Genomic DNA, 21,072 nt, shown 5'->3' with positions numbered 1-21,072 from the left:
CAAACCCATATGGGACCCATATAGTCTGCCCTCCTTGTCCCCACATGGGGCCCACCTAGGCATGCTGGCTGGGTCTTAATACTGATGAGTACAGTGCTAATATAGCAACGTTTTTGAAATGCAATATTTATTGTTCAGTGTGTTTTCTTAATTTTATGAATGAATGCTTTTCGTGGCTGTTATCCATTCAATTTCTTTAAGGGAGTCTCACTGCAGTAGCTGCTCACACTAGATACATGAGATAGTGCTGTGAGGTCATTTAAGATTGTGGAAAGCATGGTAATGACTGATATTATCATTACCATGCTCAATGATAATATCACACTTGCTTGAATTTCCAATTTCGTTCATCCCTGCTGTTTACTGCATTTCTGCTTTCAGAGCTTTAATGTTCTGGTTGTTTACTTGCCCCTGTTCTCTTTCTTCCCTTTTTCTCTTTGTTGGGAAAGAAGAGAGGAAAACCACCCATGTCCAAAAAGCTGATTTTGCTTCTTATTTTTTCAATGTTAAATGTGGCAAATATGACCATAATATTTGACTTAAAAGCCAAAATCAAACTTTTATGCTAAATATATAGTAGGTTAAGTATTTCTATTGTTTAGGTAGCTGTACAGACGAGGTGCAGCAATTATGAATGGATACTGTTAAACTTCAGAGACATTGTTTATTTTTTTTTTTTATCCCATTATTTGGGAATTTGTTGGATTTTAGACATTGGGTTGCATTGGACATCTTAATTTCTTAAATTTTACCTCCTGAAGGAGACTTTGTTGCCATTTTTACAAGTGCATCTTAGCAAGACAGAATATCTTAAAGGTAATTGATTAAAAAATAAATAAATCATGAGGATTTAGTAAACACAAAGTGATACATTTCCAGCATGTATTTCAGTATTTTTTGGTTATGGCTTATATTTAATAAAATCCTGAAATATAGCTTCTCAGGAAATTAGATGGTTTACTTTTTGCATTTAATCAAGCATATAAATTAAATGTGTGATGTTTTAATTTATAGTCATGCTAAACAAAGCATTTTAACATAACTGCTCGATAATCATTACATCTATCAATTCCTCATTTCTCTCTAAAGACCTCGTGCTTCTTTGTGGTTCCTTTGTTTTCTCACTGAACTCAGACTACATGAAAATATGGAAGCTGTCAGCAGAAAATGTCATTGTGTCTGAATATTTTGTCCACTTGCTTCAGAAGTGGAGATTACTACGTTTTGCCTCCTAGGAGTCCCAACACCCCACATCCCACCCTTCTGTCACTGTTTACCTTTAACAGCCGTTCTTGAAAAAGAAAAAGAAAAAAAAAATCTATTGCCCTCCCTCTGACATGAACCTTTACTTAGGCTGAATCAGCTAATGCTGTTATCAGTTGCCATGGAGACTGTCGGAGTTAGAATGTTGCTGTGGAAACGGAGCGACTGCTCATTACCACCCACAGCAACCTTCCACACTCCCCTGAGCAGCACCTCACAAACACATGAACGCACACACACGCACACACACACACACACACACACACACTGTTCCACACAGACCCATGAAACCCCCAAAAGGTACGGCCTTGTATTGTATCAGTCGTGTTTATATTAGACATGGTGTGTGATTTTATTTTCAACTATGAGAGACAGCGACACCTTTTTTACGCCTGTATAAACCGAGGACAATCTGCATCGGCGTAACAAATGAAGCTCTAAACTGAAACGATACAACAAGGGGATTTATTGGTGAACGCATTGTTGCCTTAGCCTTCAATGTTTGGGACAACAGTAGGAGTGAGTTAGGAGACTGTGAGTTTCAATTTTGATGATATGAATGTTATTAAATTGCAAGTGGAGAATTGAGAAGTGGTCCATTTAGCAGCAATGCTGAAATGTTTCCACATTGTATAAAGGTATTCAGCAGCTCAGTGTGGTTTCATTCGATTCAGCCAATTAAAGATTAAAGGCAGTGGAAGAATAAATTACCCCCCCCCTCCCCAATCACTCTCTCTCGCCGCACTCACCAGTGTTGTTGGACTGTGGTTTGCTTCTTTAAAATCAAAAACATATTTAATCCCCTTTTCTTTATGTCAAACCTCTGCCCCTTTAGTGTGTGTGTGTGTATATATATATATATATATATATATATATATATATATATATATATATATATATATATATGTATAGACAAACCGTCAGACTCAGTAACACAATAGATATACTAATTGACAAATGATTATCAGCAATTGCATTACAGTGGAGCCCAGCCAGTCTGGGTTTAGTGTTCTTGGATTTATTTACCTATTCAAAAAGTGAATCAAGTGGCATCAACTGAATGCTTGTAGACATCTAGAAATGGTGAAGGTGACCTGCTGAAGTTCAAACTAAACATCAGGAAGAAAAGAAAGGGGTTTTTAAGTGACATGGCATTTAAAACATGACATGATTGTTGGTGCCTATTGGGCCATTTTGGGTATCCCAAAGTCTCCTAATCTTCTGGTATTTATATAACATTTTATAAAACATTTTTCAGGTTTTCAGTGGCCTAAAAAACCGTCACTATCCAGTGAGTGGATTTATGTGAAAGAACACGCCTTTTTGATGTCAGAGTAGAATTTCCAACTGGTGCAAGATCATTGAAGGATGCACAATATGTTAACCCTTGATGAGCAGATTACCACACCAGGTGCTGAAAACCAGAAATGGATTCTACACTTTGCACATGGTCGCAGAAATTGGACAATAACTGCTTGGAGAAACTTTTGAACTCTTGAACATATAATGATGTGGATAACATTTTCTTGGCACATTTTGGATGCCTTAATAACAATCAATCGTTGTTTAAATACCAAAGCTCTCCTCGGGATTGTTGACCTTGTTGATCTTTTTATCACCACAGTGTATCTATCCATTCCAGCAGGATAGATTCCTTTACTAAAAAATGGCCTCCACAATCATCAGATCTGTCATTTGCGATGTCATAATGGTAAACTTGCATCATGAAAGTATAATCAATACTTTTGATGAAACTTTATGATGCTATCATGTAGATATGGACCAAAGTCTGAGCAACATTTCGGTTATGTTGTTAAATATAAGGCAAAAGAATTAAGGTAGATCTGAGAGCAAAAGGCGGCTAAACTCAATCAGCGAGGTCTACCTAATTCAGCGGCTAGTAACTGTATTTAAAGGAATTTGTTTCATAAGATCATTAATGAACATGAATATATTTCACCCTGCAGTGGAATATTTAATCTATTTTTTTTTTTTTTTTGACTTGTACGAAGTGCCAGCATGTAGTGGTAGGCGTAATGTTATGGTAACACTAGGAGATGGGATTCGGCCAGAGCCAACACATTTGACCACAATAATTGTAATTTTTACTGAGTCATCAGTTCTACTTTGATTATTAACCTATTAGTGATGGAAAATGAATTCTTAGAAAAAGAAAACATGTTTTGATGACTATTTTTTTAACACATTGGGAACTTGATAGTTCCCCCACAATAAGACCACTTCCCTGAGTCATTCATAAAGTCAAGACCACACTGACTCTTTTGCAATTCTTTGTCCAAACATTAAATTAGATTCTCGAATCTAATGTGAGCAATTTCAGGTATAAGAAAAAATAAATATTTTAAATTCAGACGTTTTTCCTTAATTTAAAAAAAAATATATAGCTCTCTTAAAAGATATTCCTCTAAAAGATTAAGCCTGGATATGTTTGCTACAAATAAAAAAAAAAAATTACACTACTAAATTATCAAAATGACCTTTCAAAAACGTAAATGAATGCATTTCTTATCGTTCTGAATTATTTTTTAATTTAATAATGTTCAGGCTGTAGAAAAACCTACCCTACGCTCTTCCTCCTTTGGGCTCTTTCATAATTCAGCCCTAGCACAAGCAGAGCTGCCTGGTATGGCTCACTATTTCACTGCTCCCCTGAAAGTTGGCCGTGTGATACTGGTCCTTAAACACAATCAGATATCACACCCTATCTGAGGCCATTTGGCCTTGAAGAGAAATCTACAGTATCAGCTACATTTATTGGCACCTGTGGTAAAAATGTGTAAAAAGACATCCTAAAATAAATGTATCTTCTATTGCAGTAGAATATTCTTGGACTGAAAATTTTCTAAAAGATGTTTGGTGGACAAACATGACCTGACAACTTTTCCTGTTAAGAAGTAGATGTTACACAATTTCTTCAGATGATCCAAAGCCCTGGTCCTCTCTTTCGCTCTGTTCTGTTCAGCTCACCATACAGCTTTTCAAGAATTTTTCAAAAGGATGTAGATGGCAATGAAAGAGGCTCATTTTGTATTTGGTAAACTATTTTTGTGCTATGTTTAGAGCATTGAAAGATCCACTAATGACCCATCTCTCACAGCAGATTTGATTTAATCACTAAATATTTCATTTTTTAGTTTATAATGCCATGCATTTTAACCATGTTTCGATAGCATTTGGAACAGAAAAAGGTGCAGTGAATCACCTTAAAAGTGGAAATAAGTTGCTAGCCCACTTTGTTTGTTTTAAAAAAGCTCATATACTCAATGTATGTCTCCTAAAGCACTAAAGTAAGCTCCTGAGGTTTACTTTTGTGACAACTGTTTTTTCTGGCATTCCCCTTGATCAACTGGTTTGAGTGTAGATGGGGTCAAATGGTTATGGAGACTTTGTGACCCAAGATGCCACTTCTTGTTGCAGTTATCTAATAGTGATGTTTAGATAAGCACCCCCTTACAAATGGGCTCACTGATAAATACACTGCTCAAAAAAATAAAGGGAACACTCAAATAACACATCCTAGATCTGAATGAATGAAATATTCTCATTGAATACTTTGTTCTGTACAAAGTTGAATGTGCTGACAACAAAATCACACAAAAATCATCAATGGAAATCAAATTTATTAACCAATGGAGGCCTGGATTTGGAGCCACACACAAAATTAAAGTGAAATGTTCCCTTTATTTTTTTGAGCAGTATATAAATCCTAATTGAGCTCAGTGGCATGTGGCTAAGAAAATGGGCCTCTTTCTCAATGCTAAATTTATGCACCAAAGGAACGATTAAAAACTTTGTTTAAGATGACAATTAGTGTGGCAGCTGTTTTTCATTTTATTGAGTTTATTTTATGTTTAACAGGATTTTTTACCCCGTTGAATAAGTACAATAAAAAATAAAGGTTGGATTAAAAAATAAAATAAAAATACTGTTAGATTATGCTAGAGCAATACAAAATTGATGTATCTTAAGGTGTTTCATACACGAGGACCACCAAAAAATGTGATCAGCACTGTAACCTTTGTGCTAATTTCTGCAAAATATTCTCAACACTGGCCCGAATTCAAGTGCTTTAGTACTTTAGGAGTTGATATTTTCCAAGTTGTATTGACAAGAACACTACAGTTCTGGTAGGAAAATGTTTTCCACAGGGTGGAAAACATTTATTAGCATTTATGTTTGAAGACCCTTTTCATTGTGCTTGTGTATATCTTCTCACATCTCTTCTTGTCTTACTTTACTGTTGGTGTAGTTCAAAGTGCATACCAACATATGCAATGCATAACATATTTATCATCTAATCTTTTATTTCTTGTAGTTTTACAAATATTTAATTTCCATTTCATATGCATATTGCTAGACCTATAATGTCAGACTTCAATGAATGTGATCATGAAGTGGTCTAGTTATTTTTACATCTTGAGCCTCTTGTGAGGTCTATGGTGCCATGTTATGATAGGATTTAAGCAAGTTAAGTCTCGATGTCTAAAACAAAAAGGAAAATGTGAGTACGCTGTAGTAGTGGTAGTGAATTATCACATACAGTTGGTAGGTTTCACACTTCCAGACTTGAAAACTTTGGAGCATTTGTTGTACCAAAGCACAAACCCCTCTTATCACACACAGCATCTCTTCAGTGGCAACGAAAGCTGAATTCGCCGAATCTCAAACAGTGAACGCTATCACCATGCAAGTTGTTTGCTTGAGTGTTTGCGTTTCTGCGTGAGCACCGAGGGGCATTGTGAGTTTTTATGCAACGTGTTCATCAGTTTCCTTATAACATGCAGTAATTGACCAGTTCTGTTTTTAGAGCGGCCCACGCAAACTCATAAGGAAGCTGTGAAAACGCTGGCTTAGTTGCAAAGAGCACTGCCATCTAAAACCAGGCAGTGCCTTAGAAAGACAGGGCAGGCATTTCATTTGACACTAAATATGGTGTCAGGCTGTGGAGAAATGATGTTGAGAAGAAAAGAAGCGTAAAGAAGCTGAATAAGGTGAGGGCAGGAGGATAAGAGTCAGAGAAGGAAAAAAAATCTATTTTTAGATGGATAATGTGTCCTTTATTGTGTGAAGTCTTTGTTACTTTTACTGTCTTCCTCTTATACACAGCCAATTGCAGTTAACAGGAAACAAACTGGTAGAGAAAGTCCTCTCTTATTGGGTGTGAAAACAACTTGTTTTCAAAGGGGATTTTCTTTTCTTTTTTTTATCTCTGAGGGGACATTAAGGGCTTATTTTATTCATATACAGGATTCATACATTAAATACTGGAAATTTGGAAAAATAGAATTGACTATGCTTATATAAACTATGGCTTTGTACAAGCACATAAACAAAAGCTGATATCCATCTTAGAAGTGTTGAGCAATTTATAGACCAATACCAGGTTTGGCCACTAGGGAGCTCAGAACTAATGGCCTTTAGCTTATTTTTCTTTCCATCTTTTATAGTTTTCTTTCTCTCTCTTTCTGCTAAACCATTTTTCTTTCCAACCCAATTCTTTGCACCTTCTGTTGGCTGAAGGACAAATTGAAAATCTAATATGAAAATAGGAAAGGTTGCTTAAGAACAAATACAGTTGAGCCTAATTGAAACTCTACTCATGTAAATTAAAAACACACACAGTCAGTATGTTGAGCTGCTGTGAGTTGAAAGTGAGGATAATATGTACATTTATATATTGTGCCACATTTATATATTGGGCCTGAATTAAAAAAAAAAAAGTCATGTTATATGCCAGACCACATGTTAAATGTTGTCTGGCCCTCTCAGACAATGTAAGAGCACTCTATTAAATCTCCTACACGTTAAATCACAACATCGTCCATCGTCGTCTCCCTCGATCGCCCAGCCCCCTTTCACCTCTGTTAGATCATAGTCTTACAATAATACTCAAGGTCATCCATGCTTGCCCCGTTTTCATGAACAGGTGCCCTAAAATTCAGCCAAACATCTTCAGAGTCCCCCTATTTTCTTCTCCAACTTGCTTCTCACTATTACAGAATTTCAGTAAATAAATAAATGTTACTGAAATGGATATTGAGATAGCATGGTAAGGCAGGTAAAAAAAAAGAAGAAAAAAAAAGGAATTCGGGTTGTTGGGGAGTGATGCTACAAAAAAGCCTTTCCTTTCCCACAATCACAAATGTAAACCTGAACTTTGCTAAAAAATCTACTGAGACTTTTTTTGGGAGCTGTCTGCGTTGGTTGGATGAGAATACAATTCAATTTAAAAACACCTAACACAGGGAAGTCAAATGTTGTTGCAACTCGTCTAAGTTTCTTTAAAGAGCCGTGGTAGATGCTGTTTGATGTGGGCAGGAAGGATCTAGTAGCAGTCTGTATTTCAGCGAATCTGAAGAAGCCTCTAATTGAAGACACTTTGTTGTCATGAGGAGGATGCTCAGGGCTGATCATAATTTCTTTTAAAGAATCCTTCTTTGTACCATCATCTCCAGCGGTTCCTCAGTAGTCCCCAAAACAGAACCAGTCTTCTTAATCAGGTTGTTGAGCCTTTTTAAGTCCCTGACTTTGATGTTGAAACCTTAACAGATGATGGCAGAAGACAGTTCATGCTCCACAACAGACCTAAAGAAGAAATACACTCTCTTGCCGCTTTAAGAAGTTTCCACACAATGCCACAAAGCGGTCCGTCACCACTCTGTACTTTTCTTCTTGACCATCTATGTTATATCCAGATGACTTCATTGGCATCAAATTATTTCTGTGGATGACGCGAGTCTGTTTCGTACTGGACATCTGAAGTGTACGGCGCTCCTGTGCTGCTGACCACCTGGTTAGACACATGACCATTCAGTCTCACAAACTGATGTGTTTGTCATGTGATCATTAATCCAGGTGACTGTTGAGGCCTCCATTTGTGTCTTCTGGAGTATTTGACAAAACAAACAAGGCTGAATTGTTTTAGATGCTATGGAGAAATCAAAGCACATAATCCTCGCAGTGCTGCCTGCTTTTTGTGATTGACCTGTGTAGTAAACATTTCAGATGGGCTCATAATAAAATGGTAGCATCCTGAACAGTTTTAAATCCAAACACATTTTAAAGAAAATCTCTGTGAATGTGCAAGTAAACTGAAAATGGGTCCACACCGGATCTGTCAGCAGGATGCTAATCCAAACCAAAAAACAATTCAAGACAGAAATGGTTCCCCTGACCCAAAATCAACTTTGATCCTTCACCACAGGTTTCCAGACCTAACTTCTTCAGAAACCTTATGGACTCAGCTGAAGAAAAAAGACCAGATTAGAGGACTCAGTGGATTGGATGACCTAGACACCATTTTTCCTGTGTATATAAGACAAAGTTCTGATGTTTTTTTTATACATCAGTATATCAATATCTGCTAAATTCAGATGTCTATTCAGTGTTTTAACCAGAACTACTAAAGATTTATATATATATATTTTTTTTTACCAAGTATAGCCTGATTTATAGTTTTATGTTCTATAGATCCTTTCAACTCCTAAATGCTGAGTATTTCATCAAACGTTCTTTTTAATTTTCCTTTCTGCCGATTCCTGGTGGCAGAAGGCCTGCCACAACGCCCGAATGAGGCCGAATGACCTTTAATATTTTTAATGAAGTCTCAAGGGATTGCTGTCAATGTGTTCCCTTTGTCATCTCTTTCATGACGTTGGTGTTAGTACATTATAAGATGTTTCTTTTGAATCATGCCAACATCTATTTAGCTTCAGTGTTGCATAGCAACATGGATGTCACAGACTGTGCTGATAAGTGTCCAAAAGCCTGGTGAGGATTCTGCTGTGAAAGCATCTCTGGAAAGAAGTTTTTTGTTTTTTTTTGGACTGCACCTCTTAGTGAATTAAAATATGACGTTTCTCCCTATTTTGTGGAAGTGGCCTTGTAAAATCATCGAGGAAACTGTTGAGCCAGAGGCTGCAAATGTTCACAGTTTTTATTAGCAAAATGTTTTATTCTGAAATAAAATGTTACTGCAATTTTTACTGGTTGAAATTGGGAAAACATGCTCCAATCAAGCAAAATCGAACATAATGTTTAGCAGGGACTGGGCAAGTCTCTCATTTCATCCTCAGAACATCCCCCTATTCCCTTGTAGGCTCTGTGCTACTGTCTGGCTTTTAGCGTGTTGGGAAATTATAGTTATTTCACAGCTGGAGCACCAGAGTTGCCTCACAACCTCTTGTTAAAGACACAGTAAATTTGGGGCTCCCTTTCGTGAAGAAAGCAAACGAGACATGTATCACACACCCTGCTGCTATAGTAGCCCACAGAAAACCACCACAGCCTCTGTTTAAGAGCTAATGCTTAGTATTAAATTGTCTGCTAGGATTACTTCATTTATATTTCACATATTCCATCTTATCAAACTCAAATTTTTGAACTTGACTGCAAGAAGTGAAAATGAATAAAACATTATTGAACGCAATGAAGCACGTTTCCGCAAAGAGCTACCAAAGCAAGGTTAACAAGGTAGAGGGAGTCAAAGCAGCATTACAAATCCATGTAAAAGTGATGTCATCAGTGTGTCGATGCCGGTTAGGACTGCCACTTATCAAGTAACATGAAGGATGCCTACGAGGGTCGGGCCTGTTTGTTTTTCCTGTTGGCATGACAATTACCATGTCCCAAGTGATGCATCCTCTGTTTAATATGACTGATTTCTTGGTCTCAAGCAAATATTATGATTCACATTTAATATTTGAAGTGATTGATTGCCAACGATAAAGGTTGTATTCAAGATAACTCAGAAAGACGGATCATCCTACAGTGATTTAAAAAAGAACACACTGTTTTTGAACTAAGGGCAAGTTCATATTTTTTGTCATCTGTGTATACCCCAGTGCTGGTTGTGTTGTTTGCATAAAAATATGCTTTTAATGTAAAAAAATAAATAAACAAATCTGAGCCCATAGATGGGTTCAGCCACTATGTTAGTTTGGAATCCAATTCCAGTCAAGTTGCATTTGATCTGATAAAGAATAGCTCTTGTTTTTAACAGAACAACAGGCAGAAAACGGTGGAGGGCAACCTATCGATTTCTTGAGAGAGAGGTGACCGTTGAGGTTAATGCAGGTGCAGGAAGAGGGTCTGCCACCAGTTCAGCACAGCTTTCTGTTAGCCATTGTACTACATGATTAATCCAGAGTATTGACATATCCCCATTGGCCTGGTATCAATATCTTAATTCCTTAACTGGAAGAGATGCCACTAAAGCGCCTTCCATACATACATTTAGTGTACATCTTGGAAAAGAACACCAAAACAAATTTTGGAGACATTTTGCTATACCTTGCATAAATTATTTTTAATAAAAGTGAAAAAAAAACCAAAAAAAAAACATAGAAAATGAGACCCTAATATGATCCTCGGGTATTTGGGTTTTGGTTTCCTTTGCGGTTTCATTTCCTTGTTTATTTCATCAATTCTTATTGTTTCATGATGGTTCTTGCCGATATTGTTACAAATGTCCTGCCATACCATTTAATTCCTATCTGTCTAGTTTCTTCTTGTTTGTTCTACATTGGAATTTATTTCCTTATTATTTTACCTTTTTGGTTTGAGCTGTTATTCTGCCTTATTGCTACTTGCATTTGAATCTTAGTTTACCTTGACCATTGCTTTCAGCTTAATTTAGTTTTAGTATGTCTAGTTGCATAAACTATGCCCCTGGCTAATTTTTTATTATAACCTTCTAAACTGCCTTTTTCAAATGAATGTCTGTCCCTCGGACTTCTTGTCACATATTTGTATTGCAAAATTCTGTGCAGGACACCCTTAAACTAATATTTGGTTCTCTTGATTTAACACATGCCATCTGTTATTGCAAGATTTATTTTATATTTGCTTATTTACAGTCTTCAGTTTGGACAGAGGAGAAGAAGGAAAACAAAATATAAAATGAAAATATCAGACACTGGTGAAACAAGTCGAGGAGGCTGCAAAGATGTAGTTCAATGAGGACAGATTTCCAGTTCATCACAGCAATAATATTAGGAATTCTCCATATATCTGACACTTAAACTTAAGAAAAACAGTATCAATCTAGTGAAACATGCTATTTGAGTAGAAATGCTTAGCCTAACTGGAAAAAATGAGTGAAATGGTAGCTTTGTGGTGGTTTCTGATATTCAGACTTTTTAGATTTGTGATATCCCTCTTGCCTCTACAGTGAACCACAGCCTTCGTTTTCCATTAAATCTGACCAATGGGAGTTAAACTAAAGCCACTTATATTGTATCTGCTCTCATCTTCAGCTGTGTGTTTTTATAAATGAAGCATGTCGTTCTCATACTTTCATAAGCAACTTCACTGTGTGTGAGAAAGGAGGGTAGCGGGAAAGTGAGGAGGCCTTTTTTGTGATTGTGGCTGCAGTCGATTGAATGCTGCACATGTGGCTTTAACAGACGCATACACCCACTCTCACTGATATGCTTCTCTTTCCTACTGTCACATCATCCCTTTCTTCTTTTGAGTCCTGTTCCCAGCCAGAACACGACTCCTTTTCACTCCTTGGTTGAATTCAAACCAGCGTTGGTCTTGCCCTCCCACATGAACCTCTGCTCGCCCTTTTTCTCTCACCTCTGCATCTACAACTACTTCTTTTTCATCAAATTGCCTGGTGTGTGTGTGTGTGTGTGTGTTTACTGAATTGTCACTGCACTTCCAAAGTACTTCCAGCCCAAGTCTAATCTCCCTCTCTCCTGTTTTTTCTCCCCCCCTCCCTGCTGTTTCCCGCCTTTATCCCTGTTCATTCTCTCAGGTCTTGGATGTTATCCTCTCCGCCGAGACACGGACATCACTTAAACTAGCCAGGTGAGCTTTAAAACCTCTGCCTCTCTCTTTTGGTCTACTGTTTCTTCTATTTCTTCTCACTACATATGCCCTTGGACGCTGCTGCAAAGATGCTGCGTCACTGTGTGTGCCCGTCTTCATATCGACTCAGTTGTTGTCTCAGTTCAGAACCAGCAGCAGAAGAAAACATACAACTCTCTCGAGTCGCACCCGTTTCCTTCCCTGTCTCAGTCTCCTTGACATGCCAGTGTCCGTTTGAATACCTGGAAGCGCAGGTTTTCAGGTATTCAAATCAAATTTGATATTTGTATATGCAGTGTGTGTTTTTATGTTGGGAACTAGAGGATTCTCTGTTTATGCAGTCACAATCGACATTTACAGGCTTTCTTTACCAAAAACGGAGAAAAAAAAATCCCTTAAATGTCAATGTCAAAAAAGTGATTGCATAAATAATCACCCCCTTCGAGTCAGCATTTAGTAAATACACCTTGCAAAATACTCAAAATATTCTTATTGCTACAGATATCGAAATTAAATGTCATTATTTTAACACCGACATAAGCACTTGGATCACACAGAAACATTTCCTAATACTACCATGGGTATGTCACAGGCTTTCATTCACGCAGGATTGAGATCTTGATGTTGTTTTTATTTGATGTCGGCATCAACCCGGGTTAAGTTGTGCCAAGAGAATCGCTGTAAGGAAACAAAAATCTATAGCCATGGTTCTCAAAGCTATTTTATGTGTACCTCAATGTTGCTCATGATCCCTTGAGTGCCGTCAACAAATTGCAAGTTCTAAACAAGGCTAATTTACCACTGTAAATTGTTATTTGAAGCTAAACTGCAGGGCTACTCAGAGTCTAACTATTGTGGTTTAAAAATATTCTGTTTTCAGCTTCAAATGAAAGTTTTTTTTTTATTTTTCTTCTTGGGACAAAAATGGCAAACTGGGGCAAATCTCGAGGACAGCTGTGGAAGATGAAGTGAGCAACTGAGAGCAAGTGTCAGTCCATATGGGACTTGTTAGGAACAAAATTAGCAAAATTTTGATGAAATGCAATTAGAGTTTATTTAATGTTCATTCATCTGTTGCAGGAAGACAAAGAGCAGTAATGAATGTGCAAAACCCATAACAGACTAAACTGCTTATTGTTAACTAACATGCAGGGCTGCCAGACCTAAAGTTTTTTTTTTTTTTTTTTTTTTTTTTCATGGAGAAAACATAACAAAGTTATGTTGTTCTACTTGAAACTGTCACCATTATGGTGAAGTACTTTTCATATTAACAGCAAACCACAAAACATAATATACTGAATGGAAACTCAACAACTACATGAATTGGTGGATGTTGAGCAGGTCTAATAAACACAATTCACCTTCATATGGTTTGGTTTACTGTAATGCTGCACTTTTAAATGTGAATCAACTTACCTGGACATGCAGTTGCCACACATTCAGCAGCACAGACTGGGAGGGAAAACATGCAGGACAACAAATAATTCAAGAAAAAAAAAAAAAGGCAACAATACCACTTGTATGCACTTTTGCAATTTCTTGTTTTATCTTCAAACTTAATTGTTGTTTTTGCATACTGGGTCCTACTCAATATGAGCAGCAGGCGAAACAGGGAGCTGTCCATCATGTTGCTCTGGACATGAGACGAGTTGAGCAGAATAACTTCCCGTCTCTGTTTGCATTCCCTACAATTAGCTAGGGTATCACTTGCAAGTGGAGCGGCGCTCACCTTCAGATGGACCCGAGTTTGCTTGAAGTTAATTTTGACCTGAAACGGTCAAGTGTCCAAATCTCACTTCCAGACATCTTTTTAACCTTACCTGCTGATTGTAGTTTGATGGGAAGCCGATTGAGATTTATGGTAAACCTACAACAAGAATGCTATAAAATTCATAGTTTTAACTCGAAGCAGCTTTCTTATCGTTGATTGTGTCTTTCCTTATGCTTAGTTTTTTTTTCAGTCTAAATATGACCATATGTGTTTTATTCCTCAAAAATCTCTGATTCTAAAACTAATATTGGTCCTTCAGATGCCTCCAGTGTAGCAGCCATTTTTCTTCCACAATTCAAACACAATGAGAGAATTCAAAGTGAAAACTTTCCCATGTCTCTTTTCCCTGCTGTCTTCATGGAGGAAAAACGTTTGTGGCATTTCCCAGCAGGTCTGTTTGACCTTTTCCTCTCTGTTTAATCCCTCCTTTTCTCCTCACCCTCCATCAAATAAGCTAGTTGCTGAACCTGAAAGCCAAATGGTCCCGAACTTGGTCTGCTGCACTCTTGATACGATATATCTTAATTATTATAAAGATAAAAAAATGGCGGGGCAGCGAGGAAGGCAGGCAGGGAGGCTGATGGCATCTTATTGTTAAATTCAACAATCTGGCAGATTGTCAGAAAAAGCCTGGGGAGATTTATTGCTCGGTGTTAAGTCAGATAAAGATCAGGTGGGTCAGGTAGATGTCAGGGATCTGCCACATCTGAAAGTGCAATGATGGAGAGAGACGGACAGACAAATAAAACAAAAACACCGGAAGGGGGAGGAGGAGGAGGAGATAAACGAAACAGAAGCTGTTGGATGAGATCATGGGTGAAATATGCAAACAATTTATCTTTCTGTCATCTCTGAGTAATGTGAGGCTGAATAAAGAAGAATGTGGTTTGTTTTTACAACAGCTTATATATTTTGGGTGTTACCATGACGATGATAGTTCTGGATAATCTTTTACTTTTAAACTATTACTTTTAAAACGACAATCACCTTTCCGTTTGATTATTGAAGAGGGTCTTGAAGATTATTCTACAGCTACTTTTTTTTTTAACCGTTTACAATATGTTTTAGACGTAATTCAAATATAAAAAGATAAAATTAAGTATTTTCTTTCCCCAATGTTTTCCTACTTAATAAAGGTTAGATATCACAGAAAATCTATCACTTTTCTAGTCACAGTAAATTGATGATGTTTGGAAGATGTTTGCTTCTTACAGATTTCTTCTGTTTTTGTTTTTATGCCATGCTTAAATGTTTCAAGTCACGAAACATAGTTGTTGGTTTCATTCAGGCAGGCAGAAAAGCTTTGAAAACCAAGTGAAACATAAATTCTTCCCATTTTATAATCACGAATTAGCTGTGATTAAAGACTATTTCAATTTCACAAGCCAGACCCAGGCCTGATAATTACCTGACTTAGAGATGTAATACATCTTTTTAAATAGAAGTTCTATGATTTTTGACAGATCTTTAAAAAGCAACCATCATAAAAAAAAATAAATAAAAAAAATAAAACACACAGTAGAAAAGCAAAGTCACTGACATCTATTAGTTTGGAAAAGGTAAGGTAAGAAATTTCTAATACTTGTGGACTACAGTGAATCAAAAATGATTCAAATAATCCATATTTGGAGAAAACAAACAGCAGTGATGAACCTTCCCAGGAGAGACCAAAATCAACCAAAAGGTGACTGCAGATTATCTTGGTTAAACCCAAGATATTCAGTACTAAAATGTGTTTAATCTAAAACATTAAAGTGTTTCAAACAGCAAAAAAATAAAAAAAAATAAAAAAATAGAGGAAATATTTACAGGGTCCTACCCATTTTCACAGCACTGTAAATGTTATTCACTGGTGGTGTCTGAGGACACACAGAGAGAGAGAGAGGGAGAGAGAGACAGAGAGAGAGAGAGAAAGGGACGGGGAGGGAAAAAGGGATGTTTGTCAGCCACTGCAGCAGTGATGTAATGGCCCAGACTCCCCCCACTCCTCAGGCTAGACTCTTTTATTGTCTGTGTTTCCTTCCTGGTTTTCTCCAATCTCTCATCTGCATGCTTGGCACCTTACCTTTTTCCCCCCTTTTCTTTGTCATAAATGTAAACATACTTGCAAAATATACTATATTGCCAAATGTAGCTGCTTGTTTATCTTTACGCACATTAATTTGAGCAACATCCCATAATCAGTCAACCTTTCTCAACTATAATACCTGCAGCTCTTCAGGGAAGGTTTGCACAAGATTTATGAGAGTGTTTCCTATGATTTTTTTATTTTTATTTTTATAAAGGCATTGTTGTTTGAGATGAGCTTTTGTCTTTGACCTAGTAGGTCATACTGAAAAGCTGCTTTTTGAGCATTTCAAATATAAATACGTCTGTTCTGATAAAGGATGTTGGTTTTCGTTTGTGACATATACAGATAAATAAACATGTTAACATAATCCACTTTGCCCACATAGTAAGAGCAATTAATATTAATCAGTTTTATTTAACTAAACTAAACTTTATTTAACTACCTTGAAAAGGACAAATTCACTCAGTTTGCCTTTTGAAAGAACACTATTAGTAAACTTATTTCATATCCACAATTAATTTGAAGGTTTTTACTTTTGTCAAATACGATAAAATATATTTTAAGAATCTTTTGGTAGCTTTCACATCTTACTTCATTTTAACTTCTTTTTGGCATTTTCCGCATTCACGTTATTACAACCTTAATTTAACAATGCCATTCAAGTGTCCCACCAATGATCAAGCATGTTCAAACTGTAGTGCAATATGTGCACAATTTGAATTGTAACATGAAGCTAACTAATGGTTTTATATCAATTTGATTGGCTTATGGGGTTTATTGAGAAAATGGATGATGCATTTGAGGCCAAGAGGAAGCACACACTTCATACATCTTTAAAATAATAGAATTAGTAAATCTAATCCGCCAGTCCAGAGTAGAATGGTGTAAAAAGTGGGGGTCACCACATACTGAACAAGGCTCTCCAATGAATGTTTGTATTGTATATAACAGGTAAACAATGGCAAACAGTATGATGACATGCTATCGGTGACACTGGAAACTTTCCTATGACTAACATGTCCAGATAGTTAGCAATGAACCTGATGTATGCTTTCTGCTTGTCGTCATACACAAAGTTTTGAACAGTTCTAATGTTGACCTTGGTTTGGCACTGGGTGAAATGTCGAAGCAGGTCACCCTGAGGGTAAAATCAATCGACCAAACAAACATCACAGCAATTCTTCCGGTGACTGGAGCAATGTGTGACTAAAAACGTAAATGTCAGCCCCAGTAGGAAAAGTCAAGGGGTGATCCAAACCAGGTTACTTAAAATTTGTGTTAAACTTCATAGTAATCCGTCCAATAGTATTCAAAACTTACAGATTTGAAGTGGCTAAGAGGAAATTGTGAAAATTTGATACCCCTGCAGAATGTTCAAAATGGTTATATCTCTCTGAATGCGACTGCAGTCTAAAGATGGATAACTTTAAACTGCAGCATCATATAGGTGGAGGTGAAGGCCACAGCCCAAGAGCACATATTCATTAATACTTAATACACGATTCTCACATAAAATGTTCTATATAAGCTACTTTCATAGTACTGAATAATCTAAAACTTTATTTTCTCACAGTCATCAAGAGATCAGCACAAACTATCTCTCTGTATGTAGGTTCATTCACAAAACATGAGGTGGCTGCATTTTCACAGCAAGCAGAGTTTGATCAAAGACATCGACACGCACACATGTGCCACCTTTTACAGACTACATTAAATGTGGGTGACTGCAAGATGTGCAGTCTCAGGAGACACAACAAAGCACTTTCTCTGTTCGTGTGCTTAATCAGGATGTGTGTATACTCGGGGTCACATCTCTGTGTGTTTGTGTGTTGCATAAGAGAAATACAGCATTGCCACTCTGGCCATAAGTATGGAGAGAGTCCTAAATGGTAGATATAAAACCTTTATTGTGCCTAGTGAGTTGTAAAAATGCATTGTGGCTATAGATTGATATTAAATGTAATTAATCTCTTTGGTAACAAAATGCACAAATTATTTTATCTTTGTTTCAATAAGGACTCGCTCTTGTTGCATATTTGTAAAACAGTGCGATGGGCGATTAAGGGCTTAAATTTTATTTCTGTGATTTATTTATTGTGATAACCATAACAGTGATGATAAAAAAAAATTACTATAACATTCAGGACCCCACAAACACAAATATTGCTTTAAGAATTAAACCATTTATTAAATAGCTGACTACTATTAAATAGCTGAAACCATTTATTAAATAGTTAACCAGTCCAGCCAGATTTTGGGTTTGGAAAGTAGAGCTTTAATGTTAAATGAACTGTTATTTTTATTACAGCAGTACCTTTCTCCAATAATGACGTATATTGTGATAATTGCCCACTCATTTCTAACTAGAAATAATTTTGGAGTTATCAATCAAGAATGGTTAGTTTGAAAGTTAAAGCCCCAATGTTAGGACCAAATAAAAATACCTGCTTTCTGGATGAGTAAAATATGCTTAGTGTGGAAGTTTTTCTAAGAAAGAGCGTTTTATATGTCGGTTATAAAAAACATCTTTGGTGGAGTCTTACTATTTAAAACTAAGGAGTTCAGGAAACATTTACAAAAGACATGAGATTGCAGAAAAAAAACAATATTTTCCACACATCCAGATATAATCGATAGTGGTGACGGTGGTCATGCGGTGGGTTTCGTGTTCGATTTCCACTCTGTCCACCTCTGTCGTGTCTTTGGGCAAGACACTTCATCTGTGCTGCTGGTGGTGGTCAGTGGGCCTGATGGCATAGCAGCCTCGCCTCCATCAGTGTCCCCAAGGGCAGCTGTGGCTACGATCCAGTAGCTTGATGATCGCCACCCTCAGCATGCATGCTGAGGGTGGAAATGAATAGAGGATTGACTGACTGAGGATGAGAGTTCACAGGCGCTGCTTTAAATCGCTATAACATGTGATTTAAAGCCGTTTCTGGCTAGTATTTGTTGACAGATTGTTTCTGATTGGTTTTTATGTTCACAGTGAGGCCACTGCCATCTTGGAAATGTTATAAAAGTAACTAAAAATGCAGTTATGAGGTGATAGATGAAGTGTCATAAGTTGTCTACGGTATGTTGTCTCCTGGGGTAGTGCATGCTGTGTGGGCAGCAAGCCACAGGAAATAAAGGCCTGTCCAAGGCCTCTGTCTAATGTGTGACTCACAAGTGACCCTCAGCTGATCTAGAGCTGAAAAAAAAATCTGTCTTCTCCTGTGATTATTTGCATCTCTGAGTTGTAGGCTGGCACTGGTTTCCTTTCAGTCAATTCAAGACTCCTATTATGTGTGAAGAGTGCTCATATATGGAAAAAATAGCGAAGGAAGTCCTTGCTAACTGTGAAAAACCTGTCATATTTCACTTGTCATACTGAAACTGTCAGACTTCATTAGCTAAGGAATAATATCAATAGAATTCACTCAAATTAGCAATTTGTATGTCTTTGTATTGTCATGCAGCCTTGGAGAAAAGCATCGACTGCATACATTAATTTACAAATGTTGGGGAGGTCACAGGTCAGACCACCTCTCTTACTAGGCCAGAAATGTTTACTGATCAAAAAAGTTACTTTGAAATATGACTGTGCAGAAAAACTACTCAGTGGAATTTTTTATAGATAAAAAGTTTAACTCAAGTTGGAAGAAACATTGCATCAAATTTGGTCTGCAGTCTTACTTTCTTTCATAATGCCCAGTTTTCTATTTTGTCCTCTTGGTTTTTAGTCTTCAAAAATTCTGCAATGTTTTTTTTTTTTTTTTTTTTTATGAAGCAGAAATATTTTTTTTCTGACATGCTCCTTCACTTTTACCTCATCACAGTCTTACTGTTAAAAAGCCACATTCATTTCAAAACTTGCATTTATGTTCAAAACTGAACTTTACAGCACTTTAAATATTCCTATATCTCAGTAAAATTAGTGGCCATTAAAACAAAAAGCGTTAGTTTAGTTCAGACTTGAGTATAAAGCTTCTTTTGCACATTTATAAATTAACTCTGTTACCATCCACTGCATCCAACTGTATCTTCCTTTCATTTATCCTTCAGAACACCCATTTATCCAGAGTGATATGAGAACATTAAGAGTCATTTTCTAATGTATGGAAGAAAAGGCTGTTGGCAATGCTGACTCCCTCAGCAATGCTCATCAGAATGTAAAGTCTACGTTAATACAGATCTATCATGCAGTACATTTTATAATGCCACTGATGTACTGTCTGTGACTATGAGAGTGGAGAAAATGTCCATATCAGTCTATTGGATGTATGCTGTTTCTTTTTTAAAGGACATATTTGCAAATCAAAGAGCAGAAGTTTGAGTCCAATTTTAAGTAGCTGAGAGGCAATACTTTATGAGTAAGACATTACAGTCACATACAATTATGCTGTTACTGAAATAACTCAGAATACTCCGAACAATAACTTAGTCTGCTAACTGAGTTCGTCAAAGGATTTCATGATTCCAGGGTTGTATCTCTGTTGTCTTGGTTACAGTATACACAGTACCGTCCATATTTATTGGCACACCCACTCAGAACATGGAGAAAGCTTTTTTCTTTTTTTTTTTCAGCTTTTGGAGAAACAAAATCAAATACAAAAACTCCTGAAGTTCTTGAACTGTGATTTTTGGAGCACGATTGTCCTCACTGTTGGCATGGTGACAAATTAACTTCCTTGTCCAGCCTGGTTTGCCAGAGGTTCTTTTGCATTTAAAAACACAGATCTTAGCTTACTGAACTCCAATCATCTAAATCAGGTGCGTTAAAGTAGGACACATCGGCTCTCTGCATTATCCATGGTGTTGTGCATCACTGCTGCTGTCCGCCTTCTCTGCTGCTTTTCAGTGCCTACACCACCCCAAAATCCACCCATACGCTCTGAGGTCAGATACAGTCTCTTGATTCTCTTGATGTCCAAGGGTTAGGATACTCATTGTGTTGTGACCGTGTTTCCCAGTCCTGGTTCTCAAGGTACACTGCCCTGCATGTTTTAGACAATAAATTAAATGGGGGGTTTCCAAATTAGTGAGGAATCTTTGTTCTGTGGAGTTTGTGGGAAATCACTTTATTGCTGTGACTATTTGTACTTCTGTCTTCGGTAAAGGTCATGCTCGTTTGTCTTTTCCATTTCAAAGA

The 21,072-nt window shown here is 37.0% G+C and overlaps 1 protein-coding gene across 1 annotated transcript in view; it reads left to right on the top strand.

Annotated features, from left to right (window-relative positions):
• Positions 1-21,072, top strand: part of map2 (microtubule-associated protein 2) — a 96,177-nt gene that overhangs the window by 20,867 nt on the left and 54,238 nt on the right. Inside the window, exon 2 of the mRNA XM_015034852.1 lies at positions 12,047-12,099. The gene's annotated coding sequence lies outside the window, so the exon portion shown is untranslated. The remainder of the gene's footprint in view (positions 1-12,046; positions 12,100-21,072) is intronic.

Source organism: Poecilia latipinna, unplaced genomic scaffold (assembly GCF_001443285.1).
Source record: "Poecilia latipinna isolate Pla-1442-1.1 unplaced genomic scaffold, P_latipinna-1.0 Scaffold19, whole genome shotgun sequence".
Lineage (NCBI taxonomy): Eukaryota > Metazoa > Chordata > Actinopteri > Cyprinodontiformes > Poeciliidae > Poecilia > Poecilia latipinna.
This window is presented reverse-complemented; position numbering and strand designations above follow the sequence as displayed.